Source organism: Pseudophryne corroboree, chromosome 4 (assembly GCF_028390025.1).
Source record: "Pseudophryne corroboree isolate aPseCor3 chromosome 4, aPseCor3.hap2, whole genome shotgun sequence".
Taxonomy (NCBI): Eukaryota; Metazoa; Chordata; class Amphibia; order Anura; family Myobatrachidae; genus Pseudophryne; species Pseudophryne corroboree.
In genome coordinates, this window is record NC_086447.1 from 492,060,304 (window position 1) to 492,077,884 (window position 17,581).

The window sequence follows — 17,581 nt, forward strand, 5'->3', positions numbered from 1 at the left end:
GCCAGACCAGGGTAAAATATTTGGGACATTGCTTGACGCAAGGACTTAGACACCTCACCGCTGATAGAATACAGGCGATTCGCGACATGACTCTGCCACAAACCCAGCAACAGATCCGCACCTTTCTTGGAATGTGTGGGTACTGCCGAAACTGGATCCCAGGGTTCTCCATACTGGCTTTACCTTTGCAAGAGATTGTCTCTTCGAACAAACCAGATCGGATCTTGCACACAGATGAGTCCGAACTGGCATTTGAGAGACTCAAACAGTGCCTATCGCAGGCACCTGCATTAGGCATGCCAGATTATGGGAAACCCTTTGAATTGTACGATATGGAAGGTGCTGGGTGTGCGGCAGGTGTCCTAACCCAGTGACATGGTGATGCCAGCAGGCCGGTAGCTTACTACAGTGTACAGTTGGACACCGTAGCGCGGTCTCTCCCCACATGCTTGCGAAGTGTTGCAGCGATAGCTTTGCTAGTAAGTAAAAGCGAAGACGTAGTGTTGGGACACAACCTGACAATCCATACACCTCATGCAGTATCAGCCTTACTGAACTCCGCCCAAACCAGACATGTCTCATCGGCACGGTTTACAAAGTGGGAATTAGCAGTAATGGCCCCTGTAAACATCACCATAAAGAGATGCACCGCACTAAATCCTGCAACTTATCTGCCAAGTGTGCCTGGACAGGCACAAAGGGTGGAGGATGAGAATGATGGTGAAGGAGGATTTAGTTCAGACATTGATACGCATGATTGTATGGAATACCTGAACCAGACTTTCACTGCAAGACCTGACATTAGTGACAACCCCCTGGAAGGCGTAGATTTTACTTTTACACTGACGGTAGTTGCCACAGACAGACAAACTCGGGAGACCTTTGTACTGGATACGCAGTCGTAGATGACAGAGATATCATAGAAGCTGAACCCCTGGGCCCACCGCACTCATCACAAGTTGCTGAGCTGTTCGTCCTAACCAGAGCGTGTGAATTGGCCAAGGGTAAGTCAGCCAATATATACACAGATTCTAGGTATGCCTTTGGAGTAGTGCATGATTTCAGGGCCCTATGGCGCCTCAGAAATTTTATGACGGCAGCTGGCACACCTGTAGCGCATGCGTCCCACATAAAAAGGCTTCTAACAGCGATACAAGAACCAGACAGAGTGGCTGTTATCAAGTGCAAAGCACACACTTACAACCAAGACCCAATCTCACTTGGTAACAGCCGGGCAGACGAAGCTGCTAAATCAGCAGCCAGCACCCCCATACAAACGAACATCACATCACTGATGACATTCAACACAATCAACACACAAAAATTAATTGAAATGCAAAATTTGTGTTCTCCACAGGAAAAGGCGGTCTGGAGGTCAAAGGGGTATGGCCAGGAGTCCTCAGGACTCTGGACAGGGTAAGCCAGTGGCCCCCAGAGCATATCTTCCAAGCTTAGCTGAGGCGGCACACGGTCTGACTCATCTGGGTAAAGAGGGTATGTGTAAGCTGGTGAGAGCCTACTGGTGTGCACCAGGATTCTCTTCTCATGCGGGTAAGAGAGCAATGACATGTTTTACTTGCTTGAGGAAGAATATTGGAAAGTCAATACCAACAGAACCATCCCATATCCCTCTGACAGACGGCCCTTTTCAGGTAATACAAATTGATTTCATACAGTTACCACCCTGTAGGAATTTAAAATACGTGTTAGTCTGTATTGATGTGTTTTCCAATTGGGTAGAAGCGTTCCCTGCTGCCACAAATACTGCTACGTTCACTGCAAAGAAAAGTGTGCAGGAATTTGTGTGTAGATATGGTATCCCTAGAATAATTGAAAGCGATAGGGGTACCCATTTTTACAGGTGAAGTCTTTCAGGTTATGTGCAAACTGATGGGAATTAATAGCAAGCTGCATACTCCGTACCGACCACAGGCGAGTGCGAAGGTGGAGAGAGTGAACAGCACTATTAAGAACAAGCTGAGCAAAGTGATGGCTGAGACTGGATTGTTGTGGCCAGAAGCTTTGCCACTAGTATTGTACAGCATCAGAACCACTCCCAGGTCCCCCCTTAACCTATCACCCTTTGAGATTCTTTTTGGCCGACAACCTCATGTAATGATAGACCCCCAGGATGATTTGAAATGCAATAACGAAGTGACTGTAAAATATTTGGTTAAGATGAGCCAGCAGCTGAGGAATCAAAATAGAAATCTAAAGCTGGTGATTCCTGACCTACCGAACAGTAATTGTCATGACATTGAACCTGGGGATTATGAAATGATTCGAAATTTTCTACGCTCAGGTTGCCTCATTGACAGGTGGGAAGGACCGTACCAAGTCTTGCTAACCAGCACGACAGCATTAAAGGTTGCCAAAAGAGAGACTTGGGTCCACTCGTCCCACTGTAAAAAGGTCGCTGACCCGGAGAGAACCCGTGACAAAGAGCAGAGTGTAGAGAACATTGTATCACTGGAGTGTCTGTACCGGGAAGGTTGAGAGGCAGGACTGTTGAGACGGCACCTAAGCGCGGAGAACAACAAGACCAGAGGCGGTTGTCGCACCAGTTTTTTTAATTATTTTCTCCATCTCCCACTACCCTCCCTCTCTCCTTCTCTTTCTCCCCCTTCTTGTTTCCCTTCTCTTCCCTTAACAAGATGGACTTACCCCAAGAGACTGCGTTCCGGGTTTTCCTGTTAATCCTGTTGTTGACCAGTACAGTCTGTTTCGGTGGGGGTCCCAGAGAGGTCGAGAGAGGATCTGGAATAGGTTCTGATGGCGAGGATGGATTTGTAGAATCTCAAGAGCAACACATCACTCGAGCAAAGGCGAGTGTCAGAAAGCGATCTGGTAGTCAGGGAGCTCGGAGGCACTGTGAAGGGTTATTGGCTGAGGAAAATTGCATTTGTAGGAATTGTGAGAACATAGTCGAGGATGGGTGCATCCAGAGATGTCAGTCCAGCCTTAATATCGACATGGACCGTCATCCGTTGAGTGATTACCACTCGCTAGTGGGTAAGGTCTTAAACCAGACAGAATGTTGGGTGTGCTCACAAGTACCTCAAGGTCAGAGCAAGTCGGGATTAGTACCATACCCTTTAGCAATAGATGAGGTACTCGAATTACGGGGTGGGAGACCGGTGGACAAGAAATTTAATATTTCTAGGCCCCCTAGCTTGAAGCTCCACCAGTATCATGTAGATAGATCCTTATTATGTTTCAATATTTCCAATTACCGAAAACCGGGAAATTGGGAAGTGACATGGAATAACCAGACAATGACCTTTTCACACAGAGCTGATAGGATACCCATAAACTCGCAACTTGTACGCCAAATAGCCAACAGTGTAAGGTATTTTCGGTATAGGTATACTCGAGGAAGCAAGACCATGTGGGTTGGAGAAGTATCACCAGGGTACTGTGCTCATATCATCCATCCCGATACTTGTACTGAGCAGATGGGAGAACTAGGGATTGGGTTTTTCACTTGGAAAGTTTGTAATATGGTAATGTCATATTCTGTCCCCTATGTTCTCCCCGATGATGCCTATTTCATATGTGGGAGGAAGGCGTATAAGTGGCTTGCTCCGAGCTCAGAAGGATTGTGTTATATTGGAAGAGTGTTGCCAGAGGTCATGACCATAACCCATGATAAGATGAAAGAGGTTCACCGCAGTGCTCAGGCTCCTTATACTCATACTCACTATGAACACATCGTCAAGAGACACCTCATAGAGAGGACAGAGCACGTAGCCTCTGATTTGATCCACGAATCCACCGGGATTCAATTCCTTCTTGCATTAGACATCACCCGTACTGCCAGAGGAATTATAAATTATAGGTATATCCATGCGCTAGTGAACCTGATAGATAATATCACTGAGATGTATGACGACACCTTCAGGTATACGGGAAGGGAGTTACAAGCTTACAAGACAGAACTGATCCAGCACAGGATGGTCCTCAATTATATCACAGCCATGACGGGTGGGTACTTTGTCACTTTGGCAACACAGTATGGTGTGAAGTGCTGTACGTATATTACAAACAGCACTGATGACCCCACAGAGATTATCGATCAAAAGATGGATGATATATTGCAGTTGAAGTGGGAGTTCCGGAGGAGACACAACCTTACTCTGACCGCTGTGGGTAATGAGCTGACCGGCTGGGTCTCATGGTTGAACCCACGAAATTGGTTCTCAGGATTAGGAGCGTGGGCTCAAAATGTTATTATGAGTGTAGGGAAGTTTCTCCTTTGTATCCTGGGAGTCGTCATAATTATTGGCTTGATATTTAGGTGTGTTCGAATTCTAACGCGGCGCAAGCACGGCACAAAATTGATGAGTCTAAGGAGCGGGGGCGCTGTTACAGCAGCAGATTTAATTTACGACCCATCCATAGAGACAGTGTTATGATAAGGATTGCAAATGAATTCCATGGCCTGTTTCTTTCACCCGTTTTTCCTTTGTCTCCCCCTCTGCCCAGATACACCCATCCGGAAAAGACATTGACCATACCCAAGAATGTTTATGAAAATGTTATGTGAATGTATTTTTGTCTTATCTTCATCTCTACAACCTTCAGTCACACATAGTCGACAGGTGATATCCACATGTACTAGCACTCACACATGTTCCCCCTGCATGTATCATCAACTAAATGTGCACCCCATTTGTTGGAACAAAAAGCCGAAAATTTTGTTAGTGTGCAACGCTTGTTAGTGACATTGAATCCTTTCAAGCAGATAACTGTAGTTAGCTGTCTCTAATTGTAGAGAAGGAACACAGTATACTTAACAGTCCAGCATGGCCACGCTATTTGCAGCAGCTCTGCGTGTCTTCAGACTTGGAGACTTTGATGTGTCAGGTGGCGTCTCACCATTTTCCTCACAGTCCGGTCCTCACGCTGTGCCGCTGTATATGATAGTTGAGTCACCCAGCCACGGGTAGCACTCCTCTTACGCGTTTGTTCCTCAGAACTTTGATTGTGCTGTGGAAGCCGCCGACTTGCACACAAGCAGAGAAACACGTAAGAGGAGGATCATTTACAGCGGCATAGCGTGAGGACCGGACTGTGAGGAAAATGGTGAGACGCCACCTGACACATCAAAGTCTCCAAGTCTGAAGACACGCAGAGCTGCTGCAAATAGCGTGGCCACGCTGGACTGTTAAGTATACTGTGTTCCTTCTCTACAATTAGAGACAGCTAACTACAGTTATCTGCTTGAAAGGATTCAATGTCACTAACAAGCTTTGCACACTAACAAAATCATCCTTTCATGCTTTGAACCTCTAATTTGCTCCAAGCTTATTGTTGCTTGTTTAAATAGCTGTGATAATAATTATGCACCAAGGAAACTAATTAACTCCGGAGTGGCTGTGAGGACTAATATTTTGTCATTAGTTTTTAATAGTGTAAATACCGGCCGTGTGATTTATTTGTATGTAATGTGATGTCTAATAAATGTTTTGTGTTTTAATATATACTGATTGGGACAGCGCTTCATTTGTATATATTGAGGGTGTGTATCAGATTCCTCTTCTTCTTTTAAAAATGCTTCTGCATCTGCTACAGAGAGGAAGTCAGTAAATTAGGTGCCTGAGTAAATGTGCAGACGTGCTGAGTACAGTAAGGATAATTTCCTGTTACGCTGAACAAGTTGGGAACATAAGGGCAAGAACACCTTTCTCGCTTTAGAGAGCTCCACCGAATAATCCTGAAATATGAGGATTTTATGAGAATCCCAGGAAATATTAAACATTATACGGGAAGCTTTCCATATTTCTTCCTTATGCAGGAAATTTAGACATTTAAACAGCAACACTCTGGGTCTGGCGCCATCATAACTTTTTTGAGCACCCACTCTGTGTGCCCGCTCTATGACCATATCTCGGCAGGTGTCAGAAATATTAAGAATCTCAGGCAGAGTGACACAGAGAAAAGTATACAGCGCAGGACCTTTGAGGGTTTCAGGGAGGCCAATCACATGTAAGTTCGATCTGCATGACCTATTTTCAAGGTCATCTAATTTATTGCAAATCTGATGATGAGACTTAGTCACATGTGCCATATCCTGCTTGAGCACAGATACATCCTGAAACGTTTCCCCTGCCCTTTGCTCTGACTGCAGTACACGATGAGAAAGTTGGGCAATCTGCTTATTAATGTCTGCTGTCTGGGCTTGTAACAAAGGGCCATTGCTAAACATATAGTGCCCACCATGTCACTATATGTGACAGGTACAGTAGGAGTGAATAGTACCTGGTCGCTGGAGTTTGCAGTAAGAGCAGGAGCTGCTAACTCTGTGGGTGACCTTTCCTCTGCAATGAGGCGCTGTGAGGTAGAGGAGGAGGGAGGGGCCATTTCTGGAGCTCCGGCGTCCAGCGCCATTTTGAGCTCCATGCGGCGCTTCTCCTTTCCCTCCTTCTGCTCCTTTTTGGTCTGCATAGCGGGCACCAGATAGCACTCCATGCAGATCGCTAATCACCGTGTGTAGGAGAGGTATAGAGTGCGGGCAGGTGTGGAGGCTTGTAGCCTAATATACGGGGTTGTCCGGCAGGTGACAGCGGAGCTTCTCCCACATTGCAGCTAGAACCGGAAGTCATGCAAATAGTTATTCTTATGAAAAATAGGATTTTGGTACCTACCGGTAAATCCTTTTCTCTTAGTCCGTAGAGGATGCTGGGGACTCCAAAAGGACCATGGGGTAAAGACGGATCCGCAGGAGCTTGGAGCTTGGGCACACTATAAAGACTTAATACTGGGTGTGAACTGGCTCCTCCCTCTATGCCCCTCCTCCAGACCTCAGTTAGAAAACTGTGCCCAGAAGAGATTGACATTTCGAGGAAAGAATTTATTGTTACAAACACAGTGAGTGTCATACCAGCTCACACCTCAAACACACCGTAGAACGTGGCATTCAGTAGAATACCAGGCAATGGCATGAACAAAACACAGCCACATGCTGAGAAAATATGTAACACAAACCGTGTGTCCACATAAGCGAAATTAAGACCCCGCATGCCATGGCATGAACAACGGTAGCAACCGCCTGGCAAAAAAGACACACCACCCGGGTGTAACCAAAAGCAATAACTGCAGACACTGTACGCACTGGGACGGGCGCCCAGCATCCTCTACGGACTAAGAGAAAAGGATTTACCAGTAGGTACCAAAATCCTATTTTCTCCTACGTCCTAGAGGATGCTGGGGACTCCAAAAGGACCATGGGGATTATACCAAAGCTCCAAAACGGGCGGGAGAGTGCGGACGACTCTGCAGCACCGAGTGAGCAAACATAAGGTCCCCAAAATCAGGGTATCAAACTTGTAAAGCATAGTAAAAGCGTCTGACCCTGAACAAGAATTCGCTCGGCAAAGTTGAACCGCCGAGACTCCTCGGGCATCCGCCCAAGAAAAAACCCATCTTCCCAAAAGAAGAAACCTCCACCGACTTCGGTGACGGCAAAGCAGCCGTAGAACGAACATGCCAAACTTTATCACAGATTCAGCATGTAACTGACTGTATAAAACAGTCTCCCAAATCAAGATGGGAACATACCAGACCCACAGGGCCTCCGCTTTTCCAAACTGAGCCAAATTGATGACCCACATACTCAAATCCCAGGCTAGACCAAGGGAATTTGAACCAGCTAATGCCTAAGTAACCCCCGGCATCAACATAGGCCGATTTCAGTGAAATCCAGAAACCACTCTTGGTAGAAGTACCAACCAGGAACTCAATTCCTCTCTATCCACCTGAAAGATCAAACAAAACTCTCGTGAGCCAAAACCACCACTTCCGACACCCGCCTTGCGGACGTCAAAGTCAATAGCCTGACCACTTTCCAAGAGAGAAATTTCGTACAGGAACTTATTAGGCTTTCCTCCACATCGGCTTGTATAGCTAAGCACGAGCTAGCTAAAAGTCTGCCATAGGAGCCTTCCTGGATACACACCGAGACACATAACTACTCCAACAACGGTGGAAACGTTGTGCCGTCAGTTCTTTCGTAGGCTGAAGATTTGAAGAAACTACTTCACTGGGAACAACCGTTCGGCTTAGGACATGACATTCTACCGCCTCGTCGTCAGACGCAGCCGCGGTACGTCCTAATACACGCCCTAATCTTGTTGCAACATTACCTCACGTAAAGGAAGAGGACAGTAATTTTCTATGAGTAAACCATGAAAAACTGGATAGCCAACCCTCGCTGGCTAGACCGTAGTTTAAGAGGATCATCGGAGCCTCAGATCATCTTACGCTTACCACTGTCAGAAAGGTGAAAACGTAGAGGCCACCTAGACCGACTAAAAACACCCACGGTGTCACGAGGAAGTCTACTGCTATATCTTGAGTGTCCTTTAACCTGGAACAATGTCCTCGAGGCCTCTCGTTGAGGAGAGATGCCAACATGTCCAATTGCGACACTCCACAAAGACTTGTCACGTCTGGGAAAACATCTCGATAATGACAGAATTTTTCACGGCTGGATATCGTGTCCGCAGAGGAAATCTATTTCTCCATCGTTTGCCTCCGGAAAGAAGACTGCTAACATATCGTTTACCAGACTTCCCACTCAACTGCAAACTGTGCATCTTCTGTCATTTCCGCTTTTTCCTTGTTCCGCCCTAGCGGCTTACTTACGCCATTGCTGACAAGTCGTCTGGCAGAATTAACACGGGCAGAACACGAAGAATATGTTCATCTAAATAGCTCTTAATTCAAGAAAGCTTACAGCAGACAAGTTTCCCAACCTGACCACATCCTCTGGAAATACGCCCCTTGGAAAGGACTGCTCTCCAGCTTCGGAGATCTGTATGCACGGACACCAGGATCTAAACCTGGATCCCTAACCTTCATTGCTCTAGAAGGAAAAAACCGAGCAGACAGCACAGGAGCGAAGTCCTGGCCGTTCTGATTATAGTCCGGTGCATGCGCAGGTGAGACCCGGACCAAACTTCTAACTGGTCCCATGAAACCCGCTCTGGTATTAGACCTGCTCACCGCAAAAGACTTCTTATGCCGCATCTGTCACGATCCGGGTATCTGGACGCCATTTCTTACCCATCAGATGCCTCCTAAGGCTGGCTCAGCGCTCCAGGACCGGATCCCATCTGTTATCCTGATGTTTACATTCCTGTATCCTCTCCTGTCACTCTGAGACGCTGTCACAGTAAACGCCATATTACACCTGGCATGGCGTCTCCCGCGGCCTCCGCCGCCGTCCCTGAGCTTCTGCATGCAGAGTGTCTGAGTGGCGATTACGTCAGCCGCGGCCTCCGCTGTGTCCGCGTGGTTGGATGTGCACCTGTCAGCTTGGCGCCTCCTGTCTCCGGTGGCCGGCGCCGCCATTACTGTTTTCATTACCACATGGATTACAAACCAAACTTCCCTCCAAGTGTCTGCATGGGCGCAGCCATCTTGGATTCTGTCAGCTGATCATTTCCACCAATCTGTTCTCAGTATTGATAATCTGCATAATTGCCTAGCCAATCCCTTCCTTGCTGCAGGTATAAATACACTGTGCCTGAGCAAGGAAGGCGTCAGTGCTTTGGTTGTCAAACCTAGTTCCTGTTTGTCTCTCTCCTGTGATTGTCTTCCAGGTTCCAGCTCCTGTCTCAAGACTTCCACCATAGAGACCCGCACCAGCATTCCACCTGCGGTGTAGCCTGACTCTCCGATCCATTTTGGATTCATCTGTTTCCAGCTACAACATTACCTGCTTCCAGCCCAGCTTCCAGCAGAGTACAGCTTCTCTTAAAGGGCCGGTGTCCTTTCTACAGTTTACCACTCTCCACCGGTATTATAATTTCACCGCTCTCAAACTCCTAACTTCAGCTCATATTTCATCGCTCCCAAGTTCATTTATTATTTAACTGGTTCCAGCCAGTATCCACTCCGTGCCAACAACAGTCTGGTTCCAGCCAGTATCCACAGCAGCCGTTTTATCTTCAGCAGCCCAGCTTTTCCTGGAACACCAGCTGGTACAATCCTGGGTTATCTCCATTGCTACAGTCGGGCCTGGTAAGGACTTTCCATCTAGAAGATTATAAGAACTATCTCACACTACCAGTGCCCTGTGGCTCCTGCCACCCTGTAGTTCCCAAGAACTGTATTTATTCTTTGCTGACTTTTATGTTTCTTTTACTGCTACTGTGATGCATGGAGTTTGTCATAAATAAACATCATTGACTTTTATTCAAGTTGTCGTGGTCACGCCTTCGGGCGGTTCTTCTTCATGTTACTTACATGTCCAGGGGTCTGATACAACCTCCCAGGTTCCGGTACATCTCAGCCCCTACAACTGAGGCTGCCTCCCGTCAGCTCAGGCCCTCAGTTGTGACAGTAAGCACTGACCTAATGAATCCAGCCGGAGACCAGGATCAAGCGGCCAGGCCGATGCAAGAACTGGCAGCCCGACTAGAACATCAGGAGGCTGCACAGGGCCACATCATCCGCTGTCTCCAGGATCTCTCTACTCGGCTGGATGGGATTCAGACAACTCTCCGTGGATCAGGCGCTTCTGGTGCGTCAACCACAGTGACTCCAGCTATAACCCCACCCACCTTACCCATTTCTGCTCCACGTCTTCATCTTCCAACGCCAGCAAAATTTGACGGATCTCCAAGATTCTGCAGGGGATTTCTCAACCAGTGTGAGATTCAGTTTGAGCTACAACCTGGCTATTTTCCCAGTGACCGTACAAAAATTGCCTACATTATTTCTCTTCTCAGTGGCTCAGCCCTTGATTGGGCATCACCGTTATGGGAGAGGTCCGACACCCTGCTATCTTCTTACACTGCATTCGTCTCAACATTCAGGCGCATCTTCGACGAGCCAGGCCGGGTAACCTCAGCTTCATCCGAGATTCTCCGTTTACGCCAGGGGTCATGTACTGTAGGACAATATCTGATACAGTTCCAGATCCTGGCATCCGAACTGGCATGGAACGACGAGGCCCTGTATGCTGCATTCTGGCATGGCTTATCTGAGCGTATCAAAGATGAGTTAGCTACCAGAGACTTACCCTCTAAGTTAGATGAGCTAATCTCACTCTGCACGAAAGTTGATTTACGTTTCAGAGAGAGAGCAACTGAGCGTGGAAGATCATCTGCTCCAAAATCTTCTGCTCCTCCTCCTCGCCAACTGTCACCAACTAAAGATGAGCCCATGCAAATTGGCCGTTCCCGTTTAACTCCTGCTGAGCGCCGAAGATGTCTCTCCGAGTCTCTCTGTCTTTATTGTGCAGCTCCGTCTCACACCATTAATGCCTGTCCCAAACGTCCGGGAAACTCCAAATCCTTGCTCGCCAAGGAGAGGGCCGGCTAGGAGTAATGATCTCCTCTCCATCTCCTCAAGATTGTAATCTCCCAGTCTCGCTTCAAGTTGCTCAACGTTATCGGAACGTCATTGCCCTCCTTGATTCCGGAGCAGCTGGGAACTTTATTACCGAAGCCTATGTTAAACGGTGGTCCCTACCCACCAAGAGACTTCCTTCGTCCATTTCTTTAACTGCCGTGGATGGCAGCAAAATTTTTGATGCAGTTATTTCTTTAAGAACTCTACCAGTTCGTCTGAGAGTGGGAGTTCTTCATTCCGAACTTATTTCTTTTTTAGTGATTCTAAGAGCCACACATCCTGTGGTCCTGGGCCTTCCATGGCTCCGTCTTCACAATCCTACAATTGATTGGACGACTACGCAAATCCTGGCATGGGGTTCCTCCTGTGCTAAGACATGTTTGTTTAAAGTATTGCCTGTCTGTTCTTCCTCCCCCAGGTCGTCTGATGTTCCACCTCCTCCATATCAAGATTTCACGGATGTGTTCAGTAAAGCTTCTGCTGATATCCTTCCTCCTCATAGAGAATGGGACTGCCCGATTGATCTCGTTCCAGGGAAGGTTCCACCTCGAGGCCGAACTTATCCGTTGTCTCTGCCTGAGACGCATTCTATGGAGGAATACATTAAAGAGAACCTAGCAAAGGGGTTCATTCGACCTTCTTCTTCTCCAGCCGGCGCAGGCTTCTTTTTTGTAAAAAAGAAAGATGGTGGTCTGCGGCCGTGCATCGACTACAGAGGTTTGAACGACATTACCATCAAGAACCATTATCCTTTACCCCTGATTACTGAGCTCTTTGACAGAGTTAGCGGAGCTACCATCTTTACAAAGCTGGACTTGCGAGGTGCATACAATCTCATCCGGATCCGTGAGGGTGACGAGTGGAAGACCGCCTTTAACACCCGTGACGGACATTATGAGTACCTCGTCATGCCCTTCGGATTGAGCAATGCTCCAGCTGTCTTCCAGCATTTTGTCAATGAGATCTTCAGAGACATTCTATACCGTCATGTCGTGGTCTATCTAGACGATATCCTCATTTTTGCCAACGATTTAGTGGAACATCGTTTTTGGGTTAAAGAGGTTCTGTCCCGTCTCCGTGTCAATCATCTCTATTGCAAATTAGAGAAATGCGTCTTTGAAGTCAAGTCCATTCCGTTTCTAGGGTACATTGTGTCCGGTTCCGGACTAGAGATGGATCCTGAGAAACTACAAGCAATCCAAAATTGGCCGGTACCCTTAACCCTCAAAGGGGTCCAGAGGTTCTTAGGGTTCGCCAACTATTACCGAAAGTTTATACGAGACTTTTCCACCATTGTGGCGCCTATTACTGCTTTCACTAAGAAGGGTGCTAACCCGTCCAAGTGGTCTGAAGAAGCCATGCAAGCATTTCATCTTTTAAAACAAAGGTTCATCTCTGCGCCTGTTCTGAAACAGCCTGACATCGACTCTCCTTTCATCTTAGAGGTGGATGCCTCCTCCGTTGGAGTAGGAGCGGTGTTATCTCAGAGGGCTAAAGATGGCCATTTACACCCTTGCAGTTTCTTCTCCCGGAAGTTCTCCCCAGCTGAGCGCAACTATGCCATTGGCGACCAGGAGTTGCTAGCCATCAAGCTCGCTCTAGAAGAGTGGAGGTATCTGTTGGAGGGAGCTTCTCATTCAATCACCATACTTACAGACCACAAGAACCTTTTATATCTGAAAGGCGCACAATGTCTCAACCCTCGTCAGGCCAGATGGGCACTTTTCTTTTCCAGGTTCGACTTTAAACTCCAGTTCTGTCCGGGCTCTCAGAATCGCAAGGCCGATGCCCTTTCCCGCTCATGGGAGCAAGAAAATGAGTCAGAGTCTTCAGACAAGCATCCTATTATAAATCCGTTGGCATTCTCCACGGTAGGGATGGACTCTACGCCCCCATCAGGGAAAAGTTTTGTGAAACCGATGCTAAGGAAGAAGCTCATGCATTGGGCCCATGCTTCCCGTTTTGCCGGACATACAGGTATCCAAAAAACCCTGGAGTTTATCTCTAGGTCCTATTGGTGGCCAACTCTGAAAAAGGACGTCTTGGAGTTTATTGCATCTTGCCCAAAGTGTGCTCAACATAAGGTATCCCGCCAGTCGCCTGCGGGGCAACTGGTTCCACTATCTGTTCCCCGTCGACCTTGGACCCATTTGTCGATGGATTTTATTACAGATTTACCCATGTGCAACAAGTTCAATACCATCTGGGTGGTAGTTGACCGGTTCACCAAGATGGCACACTTCATTCCTCTCACCGGTCTTCCGTCAGCTTCCAAGTTGGCTCAAGTATTCATACAAGAGATCTTCCGACTCCACGGTCTTCCTGAAGAAATTATTTCAGATCGAGGAGTTCAATTCACAGCCAAATTCTGGCGAAGTTTATGTCAAGTCCTCCAAGTCAAGCTAAAGTTTTCCACGGCTTACCATCCTCAGACCAATGGTCAAACCGAGAGGGTGAATCAGGACTTGGAGGCCTTCCTCCGCATCTATGTGTCCTCCTCTCAAGATGACTGGATTCAATTACTTCCCTGGGCCGAGTTCTGTCATAACAACCAGTATCATTCTTCCTCTGCTTCAACACCATTCTTCACTAACTTTGTATTCCACCCTAAAGTCCCTGAGTTCCAACCGCTTCCAGCAACTTCTGTTCCCGCAGTGGATATCACCTTGCATCAGTTTGCCAATATCTGGAAGAGCGTACGATCAGCTCTGCTCAAGGCATCGTTCAGGTACAAGAAGTTTGCGGATAAGAAGCGTCGAGCAGTTCCTGCTCTCAAGGTGGGTGATCGGGTATGGTTATCCACGAAGAATTTGAGGTTAAGAGTTCCCAGTATGAAGTTTGCACCTCGCTATATCGGTCCTTTCAAGATTGAACAAGTCATCAATCCTGTTGCTTACAGACTTCAGTTGCCTCCCTTCTTAAAAATACCCAGGACATTCCATGTTTCCCTGTTGAAATCGCTGATCTTGAATCGGTTTCATTCCTCACTTCCTCCAACTCCGAAAGTCCAAACTCAACGAGGCGTTGAGTATGAAGTAGCCAAGATCCTGGACTCACGTCACCGTTACGGTCAACTACAATATCTTATTGACTGGAAGGGTTATGGCCCTGAGGAACGTTCATGGACCAATGCTTCTGATGTCCATGCTCCTGCCTTGGTCCGGAGATTCCATTCCAAGTTTCCTCAAAAGCCAAAGAAGTGTCCTGGGGCCACTCCTAAAGGGGGGGGTGCTGTCACGATCCGGGTATCTGGACGCCATTTCTTACCCATCAGATGCCTCCTAAGGCTGGCTCAGCGCTCCAGGACCGGATCCCATCCGTTATCCTGATGTTTACATTCCTGTATCCTCTCCTGTCACTCTGAGACGCTGTCACAGTAAACGCCATATTACACCTGGCATGGCGTCTCCCGCGGCCTCCGCCGCCGTCCCTGAGCTTCTGCATGCAGAGTGTCTGAGTGGCGATTACGTCAGCCGCGGCCTACGCTGTGTCCGCGTGGTTGGATGTGCACCTGTCAGCTTGGCGCCTCCTGTCTCCGGTGGCCGGCGCCGCCATTACTGTTTTCATTACCACATGGATTACAAACCAAACTTCCCTCCAAGTGTCTGCATGGGCGCAGCCATCTTGGATTCTGTCAGCTGATCATTTCCACCAATCTGTTCTCAGTATTGATAATCTGCATAATTGCCTAGCCAATCCCTTCCTTGCTGCAGGTATAAATACACTGTGCCTGAGCAAGGAAGGCGTCAGTGCTTTGGTTGTCAAACCTAGTTCCTGTTTGTCTCTCTCCTGTGATTTGTCTTCCAGGTTCCAGCTCCTGTCTCAAGACTTCCACCATAGAGACCCGCACCAGCATTCCACCTGCGGTGTAGCCTGACTCTCCGATCCATTTTGGATTCATCTGTTTCCAGCTACAACATTACCTGCTTCCAGCCCAGCTTCCAGCAGAGTACAGCTTCTCTTAAAGGGCCGGTGTCCTTTCTACAGTTTACCACTCTCCACCGGTATTATAATTTCACCGCTCTCAAACTCCTAACTTCAGCTCATATTTCATCGCTCCCAAGTTCATTTATTATTTAACTGGTTCCAGCCAGTATCCACTCCGTGCCAACAACAGTCTGGTTCCAGCCAGTATCCACAGCAGCCGTTTTATCTTCAGCAGCCCAGCTTTTCCTGGAACACCAGCTGGTACAATCCTGGGTTATCTCCATTGCTACAGTCGGGCCTGGTAAGGACTTTCCATCTAGAAGATTATAAGAACTATCTCACACTACCAGTGCCCTGTGGCTCCTGCCACCCTGTAGTTCCCAGGAACTGTATTTATTCTTTGCTGACTTTTATGTTTCTTTTACTGCTACTGTGATGCATGGAGTTTGTCATAAATAAACATCATTGACTTTTATTCAAGTTGTCGTGGTCACGCCTTCGGGCGGTTCTTCTTCATATTACTTACATGTCCAGGGGTCTGATACAACCTCCCAGGTTCCGGTACATCTCAGCCCCTACAACTGAGGCTGCCTCCCGTCAGCTCAGGCCCTCAGTTGTGACAGCATCCATCTGTCTTATTAATGGAACTTATTGATGAGGTGTCACCTCAAAGCCGATCCCACTCTGGATCCTCAGACCTCTTTCCACAGAAAAAACACCGAACCTTAACCGGTCAGTATCAACTCTGAAACCCACTTCAGACATCTGCGTCGTTGGGAACACCAGGCCAATCCCTGCGCCGAAGAACAGTCAGAGATAAGCCACGATATGCACCGTTTTACAAGGGCAACCAGACAATTCCTGAACGTGACGCACCTCTGTATGGCGTCACGTGCTACCTCCCCTTCCATAGGGGAAAGGCAAGATCCATTAGAAAAAATAGCAAGGGGAAACAACCGTAACTCAGAAATTACCCCTTTGGCTTCTATAAATAACTCACAGGTCCTAGTCTATTTCTGGACTAACTGAAATTTAGTAGACAAGTGGTCACCGGAGCGGGGACCAGTCAGATCGACTCAGCGACCAGTGGTGTATGTAGTGGAAACAGAAAACCACTTCCACTTCTGCGAACCTAACAAGGCTGCAGAACACTTACCTTTTCACCTTCCACTGTCTACACAGAAAAGGAAAAAAGAACGGTATCGAACCGGTGAAAACGACTGCATCCCACAAAAGAATGCGTCGCCAACCGTTGTGAAGGAGGTTAACTCACGAATTTAGACTTACCAGCGGATACCGCCGAGATTGACTGAAGAGAGGCCACCCCAACCAGCTGTACACCTCCCACCAGCATCTCCCGGAGACCTCCTCCGCAATTTTTTCCCGGTCACACCACCTGCTGTCACGTGGCAGCCTGCTGTAATGTTATAAGGAAAAAATAAATATAGGCAAGCCTACCCACTCTGGGTAGGATATTCTATCGGATGCTTACCCGACTACAACACTCCCTCAAGTGCATACATTGCAAATAGGGTCAAAGTATAGAAATAACATTTTCACTTAGCTGCCTGTGTATGATCCTTTGCGACCGGGCTCCGCGTTGACCAGGAGTTGACTGTCATAATTTTCTCTCCGCGTTGTGAAGAGAATAATATTCGGACTCCTTGAGAGGATCGAAGCCAACTCGTCACGGCCAATTTAGCTGCCTGTGTATGATCCTTTGCGACCGGGTCTGCGTCGACCAAGAGTTGACTGTCATAACTCTCTTACTGCGTTGCGAAGAGAATAACCTTCGGACTCCTTGAGATGATCGAAACCAACTCGTCACGGCCATCTAGAGCTTAAGCAACAGAACGACCAGCACATGATAAGAATAGCATTATTTCAGCAGTCATGGATAAACCTCCTGCAATACACAATAAACACATATATCCTACCCTCGCATATAGAACCTATATCTACATATATCTCATATAGACATAACCCATACGCAAGTGGATTGTCCAGACCTATCAGGTCCCTAGTGACAGTAATGTGTTGTGAATGTGTATGACCATGTACTGACATGTCCCCGATGTGGGACCCCCAGGAACGTTATGGTCGACAGACCTTAGCCAATGCCACCAGCAAGGAATATTAAGCGGCAAATAATAAAAATAATCACGGAACCCCGGGTGGTCTGAGGGAAGTATACAAATATAATTTTGATAACACTTCTCCCACAAATATATATACATATATACATATATATATCTATATATACACACAGGTACCATGCAACAACCGCCTGATA